This window comes from Trichechus manatus, unplaced genomic scaffold (assembly GCF_000243295.1).
Source record: "Trichechus manatus latirostris isolate Lorelei unplaced genomic scaffold, TriManLat1.0 scaffold00038, whole genome shotgun sequence".
Lineage (NCBI taxonomy): Eukaryota > Metazoa > Chordata > Mammalia > Sirenia > Trichechidae > Trichechus > Trichechus manatus.
Window position 1 is genome coordinate 18,529,654 of NW_004443974.1, and position 8,674 is coordinate 18,538,327.

The following is an 8,674-nucleotide window of genomic DNA, read 5'->3' on the forward strand; positions in this document are numbered from 1 at the left end:
ATAATTCACCATGACCAAGTGGGATTCATACCAGGTATGCAGGGATGGTTCAATGTTAGAAAAACAATCAGTGTAATCCATCACGTAAATAAAACAAAAAACAAGAACCACATGATCTTATCAATTGATGCAGAAAAGGCATTTGACAAAGTCCAACACCTATTCTTGATAAAAAACTCTCAGAAAAATAGGAATAGAAGGGAAATACCTCAGCATAATAAAGGGCATTTATACGCCAACAGCCAATATCATCCTAAATGCAGAGAGTCTGAAAGCATTCCCCTTGAGAATGGGAACCAGACAAGGATGCCCTTTATCATCACTCTTATTCAACACTGTGTTGGAGGTCTTAGCCAGAGCAATTAGGCTAGAAAAAGAAATAAAGAACATCCAAATTGGCAAGGAAGAAAGAAGTCAAAGTATCTCTGTTTGCAGATGATATGATCTTATACACAGAAAACCCCAAAGAATCCACAAGTAAACTACTGGAACTAATAGACGATTTCAGCAAAGTATCAGGATACAAGATAAACATACAAAAATCATTGGATTCCTCTACACCAACAAAGAGAAGTTCCAAGAGGAAATCACCAAATCACCATTTACAATAGCCCCCAAAAAGATAAAATACTTAGGAATAAATCTAACCAGAGACGTAAAAGACCTATACAATGAAAACTACAAGACACTACTGCAAAAAACCAAAAGAGACTTGCATAAGTGGAAAAACGTACCTTGCTCATGGATAGGAAGACTCAACACTGTGAAAATGTCAATTCTACCCAAAGCAATCTACAGATACAATGCAATCCCGATCCAAATTCCAACAGCTTTTTTTAATGAGATGGAGAACCAAATCACTAACTTCATATGAAAAGGGAAGAGGCCCCGGATAAGTAAAGCATTACTGAACAAGAAGAACAAAGTGGGAGGCCTCACACTACCTGATCTTAGAACCTATTATACCACCACATCAAAACAGCCTGGTACTGGTACAACAACAGATACGCAGACCAATGGAACAGAATTGAGAATCCAGATGTAAACTGATTCACCTATGAGCAGCTAATATTTGACAAAGGCCCAAAGTCAGTTAGGACTGACTTTGGAAAAAGACAGTCTATGTAACAAGTGGGGCTGGCGTAACCGGATAACCATCTGCAAAAAAATGAAACAAGACCCATACCTCACACCATGCACAAAAACTAACTCAAAATGGATCAAAGACCTAAATATAAAATCGAAAATGATAATGATCATGGAAGAAAAAATAGGGCCAACACTAGGAACCCTAATACATAGCATAAACAGAATACAAAACATTACTAACAATGCACAAACACCAGAAGAGAAACTAGTTAACTGGGAGCTCCTAAAAATCAAACACTTAAGCTCATCAAAAGACTTCACCAAAAGAGTAAAAAGACGACCTATAGACTGGGAAAAAAATTTTGGCTATGACATATCCAATAAGGGTCTAATCTCTAAAATCTAAAAGATACTGCAAAACCTCAACAACAGAAAGACAAATAACCCAATTAAAAACTGGGCAAAGGATACGAACAGGCACTTCACCAAAGAAGACATTCAGGCAGCTAACAGATACATGAGGAAGTGCTCATGATCATTAGCCATTAGAGAAATGAAAATCAAAACTACAATGAGATACCATCTCACCCCAACAAAGATAGCACTAATCCAAAAAACACAAAATAATAAATGCTGGAGAGGTTGTGGAGAGACTGATACACTGTTGGTGGGAATGTAAAATGGTACAACCACTTTGGAAATCGATTTGGCGCTTCCTTAAAAAGCTAGAAATAGAAGTACCATATGATCTAGCAATCCCACTCCTTGGAATATACCCTAGAGAAATAAGAGCCGTCACATGAATAGACATATGCACACCCATGTTCATTGCAGCATTGTTCACAATAGCAAAAAGATGGAAACAACCTAGGTGCCCATCAGTGGACAAATGGATAAACAAATTATGGTATATTCACACAATGGAATACTACACAATGATAGAGAACAATGACGAAGCCATGAAATATAACATGGATGAATCTGTAAAGCATTATGCTGAATGAAATTACTCAGCTGCAAAAGGACAGATATTGTATGAGACCACTATTATAAGAACATAAGAAAAGGTTTAAACACAGAAGAAAACATTCTTTGATGGTTATGAGGACGGGGAGGGAGGAAGAGGGGTATTCACTAACTATATAGTAGATAAGAATTATCTTAGGTGAAGGGAAGAACAACATACACTACAAGGGAAGTCAGTACAACTAAACTAAACCAAAAGCTAAGAAGTTTCCTGAGTACAACCAAACATTTCGAGGGACAGAGTAGCAGGGGCGAGGGTCTGGGGACCATGCTTTCAGGGGACATCTAGGTCAATTGGCTAGCAAAGTTTATTAAGAAACTGTTCTGCATCCCACTTTGGTGACTGGTGTCCGGGGTCTTAAAATTTAGTGAGTGGCCATCTAAGATACATCAATTGGTCCCAACCCACCTAGAGCAAAGGACAATGAAGAACACCAAAGACACAAGGAAAATATTAGCCCAAGAGACAGAAAGGGCCACATAAACCAGAGACTTCATCAGCCTGAGACGTAAGAACTAGATGGCACCTGGCTACCACCAATGATCGCCCTGACAGGGAACACAACAGAGAGTCCTTGATGGAGCAGGAGAAAAGTAGGGTACAGAACTCAAATTCTAGTAAAAAGACCAGACTTAATGGACTGATTGCGACTGGAGGGACCCCAGAAGACATGGCCCCCGGACTCTCCATTAGCCCAGAACTGACACCATTCCCAAAGCCAGCTCTTCAGACAAAGATTAGACTGGACTATGGGACATAAAATGATACTTGTGAAGAGAGTGCTTCTTAGCTCAAGTAGATACATGAGACTAAATGGGTAGCTCCTGTCCGGAGGTGAGATGGGAAGGCAAAAAGGGACAGGAGATGGCTGAATGGACACGGGAAATTTGGGGTGGAAAGGAGGAGTGTGCTGTCACATTATAAGTAGAGCAGCCAGGGTCACATAGCAATGTGTGTATAAATTTTTATACGAGAAACTGACTTAAACTGTAAACTTTCACTTAAAGCACAATTAAAAAATAAAAATAAAAAACGCTGTGGACCACAGTCCTACTCCAAAACACATGGGGTCGTAATCGTTTCCAAGGCAACTGTTTTTGTTATTTGTTTTATGGCAAGGTCTTCTGTTCACAAGATGGTTTCTGATATAAAAGCATTGAGCCCCTCCTGAACCCCAGATGCATAGGACATTGGCTCTGACTCATCAGCCCTTAGCCCAGAAGCCCAGACAGCCATAGGGGGCATTGGCAGGGCCAGATTGTAGGCTGAGGTTCAGGAAAAGTTTGTTGGTCATGGCACAGCTTCGGGCAAATATATCTTTTTTCCACTGAGGTTCCAGTTTGTTTGGCATGACATGGTTTATCTGGCAAAGCTAGTTACCAGTGCCCCAGCTTTCCAGAACTGCCCACCTCTCGCAAATAGGCTGGGTGTGGTGACTTTAATGAGCTCACAGTATTTTCACATTTCCTACCCAGTTGTCCCTGTCCTTTGTTTTTAGTTTGAATGCTGGAAACTTTAGATGCAGTTTTTCAGTACATGCATTTATTTCATAAATATTTTTCACCCTGACTGGTCACTTGCATGCCCTGTTGACATTTTGAGTAAAATCATGCAATTTACCTACATAATTGTTTAAAGATGAGGGTCCAATGAGGGTGGATGTAATTTGAAGAATGATTTACATGGATTCTGGGCAAAAGAGAACGAGTTGTTTAAATATTGAGATGAATATACATAGATACATTCATGGAATGAAAAACAACTCAAAGAAAACAAAATCTGATTCCTCACCAAAGAAAGCCATTTACAGTCGTCTCTCGGTATCCGTGAGGGATTGGTTACAGGACACCTTCCCTCCCCCCACGGATACCAAAATCCGAGGATGCTTAAGTCCATTATATAAAATGCTGTGGTATTTGCATATAACCTTCGCACATCCTCCAATATATTTTAAATCATCTCTAGATTACTGATAATGCCTAATACAATGTAAATACTATGTAAATAGTTGTTTCATCACAATTGAAGACTTGCTCCAGAAGGTAGTCTTTCTCTTTTGTGAGTTTCTTGAGCTCTTCTGGGAATGCTGATGCTGCCTGGGGCTCAGCTGATGCCGATTCTCCTGTGATCTTGAAGTTCTTGAGGCTGTAGCGCTTCACAGAGCTAGACCCAGCCATTGCTTACTAGCCTGACACTCCTTCCTCTGCTCTTCTCAATCCCCTCACACTTAGCCTGTGAGGGATTGCTTTGACCATTTCATTGCTGTTTAGGAGCCATTTCTTCACAGAAGCAAAGTGTACACACAGCACAAGTGGTGAACGAACAAGACTTGAATGATGCTCAAACAAAGAGTGCTGGAGAGGCTGAGGATGTGTGAAATGGCGGGAGGCTACAGCAGGGGATGCCTACACATCCCTTCACATGCATTCAGCATAGTGCTTGGCGCGTGGCAAATTCAGCTTTTGCTTTATGGAACTTTCTCTTTTTTTCAAATATTTTCACTTTGCGGTTGGTTGAATTCGCAGATGCAGAACCCGTGAATACGGAGGGCTGACTGCTTGTGATTGTTTCACTTTCTGTTTAAAAATTTTCAAGGTTTTCCTATTGCTCTTAGGATGAAGTCCAAGGATCTTGTTGTTTTTGTTAGTTGCTGCCAAGTTGATTCCGGTTCATGGAGACCCCATGTGGGCAGAGTAGAACTGTGGCATAGAGTTTTCAAGGCAGATTTCCACAAGTAGATTGCCAGGCTTGTGTTCCAAGGCACCTATGGGTGGGTTCAGACCACCAACATTTTGACTAGTAGTGGCTTTTAACCATTTGCACCACCCAGGGACTCCTTCCAGGTACCTTAAACTGGCCCATAAGATCTGGCATGATCTGGCCCCAACCTCCTCTGCAGCCTTAACCTGCGCGCTCTAACTGGCACATAATCAAGTTCCTTCATTTCCTCTAGAGCACAAAACTCTTTCACCTCTGGGCCTTTACACTGTGGCTGTCCTTCCTGGAACCCTCTGCCCATTCTTCTCTGTCTGCATAACTCCTACCCATTGGTCAGGTCTCAGTTCACAGTGGCTTCCTCTGGGGAGCCTCCCACGTCCCTGTAATCTAGGTGAGGGTCCTCTCTGTCTTGTATCATCTTAGTAGGTCATTGCCTGTCTTCTTCTCTGTCTCCTCCATTAGTCTATAAAATTGCTCGAGTACGGACCATGTCTTTATGTTACCATTTTATCCCAGTACCTAGCCCTATCAGTCTGTCAGTTTGTTGTACTGCAGCAGCTTGCGTGTTGCTGTGAAGCTGGAAACTGTGCCACTGGTATTTCAAATACTAGCAGGGTCAGCCATGGTGGACAGGTTTCAGCGGAGCTTCCAGACTAAGACAGACTAGGAAAAAAGGCCTGATGATCTACTTCTGAAAATAAGCCAAAGAAAACCTTATGGATTACAACAGAATATTGTCTGAAATAGTTTTGGAAGATGAGTCCCCGAGGTTGGAAAGTATTCAAAATACACAGTGGCTGCAACAATGGACTTGAGCATACCAACGATCATGAAGATGGTACAGGGCCAGGTAACGTTTTGTTCTGCTGTGCATGGGGTAGCCATAAATCGGAGCTGACTTGATGGCAACTAACAACAACCTAGCATAGTGCCTGGCTGGCACATAGTAAGCACTCAATAAATACTTCTTGACTGAATGGGTACATTGGAATACTTCATCTAGAGAATGAATCAAGATTAAAGTGACTTTATGGATCCATGCTGCCATTTACTTGGATGCCTGAATTATCAATTCAGATTGAACAAATATTATTGAACACCATTACGTGCAGCTGCTTTCACCATCACTATTTCATTTGATCTTTCCCTTACCTTACTATTTACAGCTGAGGATGCTCAGGTTCAGTGAGGCTGAACGATTTGATCATGGCAACTGATGAATGATGGAAAGAACTCTGATCTTGGGAGATCCAACTCAATGTTCTTGGCCTCATGTCAGGATGCTGTCTCTTTCAACGTTTGACCTTCTACCATGCTCTGTTGACTCAGCTGTCTGCTGGGATATCCTAGTAGAACACGAAACAAGTTTATGTAGAGTCGACTCCAACTCATGGTGACCCCATGTGTGTCGGACTAGGACTATGCTCCATAGGGTTTTCAATGACTGATTTTTTTGGGAGTAGATTGTTAGGTGTCTTGGTCATCTAGTACTGCTGTAACAGAAATATCACAAGTGGATGGCTTTAACAAAAAGAAATTTATTTCTTCACAGAAAGTAGGCTAAAAGTACAAATTCAGGGCATCAGTTCCAGGGAAGGCAAGGCTTTCTCTCTCTGTTGGCCTTCTCATCAATCTCCCCTGGGACTAGGAGCTTCTCCACAAGGGACCCCAGGTCCACAGGATGTGCTCTGCTCCCCACACTGCTTTCTTGGTGGTATGAGGTCCCCAATTCTCTGTTTGCTTCCCTTTCTTTTCCTTTTATCTCTTGTAAGATAAAAGGTGGTGCAAGCCACACCCCAGGGAAACTCCCTTTACATTGGATCAGGGATATGACCTTAGTGAGGGTGTTACAATCCCACTCTAATCCTCTTTAACATAAAATTACAATCACAAAATGGAGGACAACCACGCAATACTGTGAATCATGGCCCAGTCAAACTGATACACACATTTTTTGGGGGGACATAATCCAATCCATGACTTCAGGCCTTTCTTCTGACGTGCCTCTGGGTGGGCTTGAATCTCCAACCTTTTGGTTAGCAACCAATTGTGTTAAATGTTTGCACCACCCAGGGACTCCAGTAGAACACAGGAACACTTGAATTTCCTAAAAAAGGTGCAACTGAGACAGAAGTCTAAATGGAATCATGAAGGGATAACAGAGGAGAAAGCACTGGTCTAGGAATCCAGACACCTGGGTTCTTATCTTGCCTTTGTTACTAACTAATTGTGTGACATTGGGCAAGTCTTAGCCTCTCTAGGTCCCAGCTCTCTCATCTATACAATGAGGGGGACTGATGGGGTAATTTTTAAAGGGCCTTCCGGCTTTAAATCCCAAGCTGGTGTGAGGCCTCAGAATTGCACAATGATTACTGCTCAGGGCGTCACTAATTCTGCCTGAGAGAGAGAGATCTCACCTAGCAGGGGGTATTCTTAAATTTTATTCTGAAGACAAGAAGTGAAAAGAATAAACACAATTTTATATCACCCCTCTTATTTACTTTTTGTATATACACAGGTAACAAAATAATGACCGTGAGTCATAGAGGGAATTGAATGAAAAGAATGAATCACTGGCAATATGCCACCTTTTCATCAGCTGCCATTATTGGTTTTCGAATAAGCTCCAGTGAAAGTGTGGCCTCATTGGCGCACCTTCCAGTAATCATAGAATGAAGACTCCTTCTAATGGACACTTGTTATGTGAAAATTGTTTGTAGCTCTGCGCCTCTTGAAACTACCTGATGTGTTTAAGCAATTAGCATTCAGATTCTACATTTTATTGCTGCACAAGCAAACTTGAAATGTAAAAACGCAAATTGTAGAGAATGAAAATTGATTTTAAGTTGTTTGCATATAAATCGATTTCCATGAACAATTAAAACTTGCCATATTTGTAATGATTTTTCAAGGTGCTAACATAAATAGAATAATTATATTACTCATTTGTGAACTTAGTAAAAGAACAAGAAAACTGTCATTCCGTATAAAAGAAGAGAGCCGATTTTGGCTTTAATGTAGCTGAAAACAAGTGATATTACAGAGTAAATAAAAACAGACATGTAATTTTAAAACCTATAAGTTGTCATAGAACGTATATCAGTAAATGTCTTAAAACTCACATTAAAGATTGAATTTATAGACAGGGGAAACAGAAATTATGATTAACAAGGAGTTTGAACTGAGTAGTTAGTCTAAGTTAAATGATAATCACAGCCAAATGATAAAAAGTGAAATAGAAAATAAGGATATTTATTTTTCTTGTTTTCTCCATTTGTGTGATTTCGAAACTACATCAAAAGTCAGGAAATCAGTGCATGCTTCGGCAGCACAAATACTAAAATTGAAATGATACAGAGAAGATAAGCATGGCCCCTGCACAAGAATGACACACAGATTTGTGAAGCATTCCATATTTTTTGTTGACATGTCGTGGGGTTGTTAACTAATGTCATAAAACAATATGTGTACTAACTGTTTAATGAGGAACTAGTTTGTTCTGTAAACCTTCATCTAAAGTACAATAAAAAAAAAAGTTCAGGAAATCAATCTTATTTTCCTGTCACCATCTAACTGTGTGAACTTAGGCAAGTCATTTTGGTTCCCCTGAGAGAACTTTTGTTGTGCATGGAATTAATACTTTATAAAAAGAGTTAAGTTTTAATAGCTTCAGGAAAATGCTGGAAGTGCCCTACCAGGAATGACACCACACATTGCAGCCTTATTCCAAATTAAATAAACTCTGGAAGTAGGTGTCCATTATTCACGGAAAAAATGATGCATATTGTTTTCATGTTGGGCAAACCCTGTCTTCAAATGGAATTTCTGTTAAGCAAATGG

General features: G+C 40.4%; 1 non-coding gene across 1 annotated transcript; it reads left to right on the forward strand.

Annotated features, from left to right (window-relative positions):
* The first annotated feature begins 8,147 nt into the window (after positions 1–8,147).
* Positions 8,148–8,254, forward strand: LOC111820463 (U6 spliceosomal RNA). The gene has a single exon (XR_002824012.1). It is a non-coding gene; the product is annotated as a U6 spliceosomal RNA (small nuclear RNA).
* Positions 8,255–8,674: the final 420 nt, after the last annotated feature.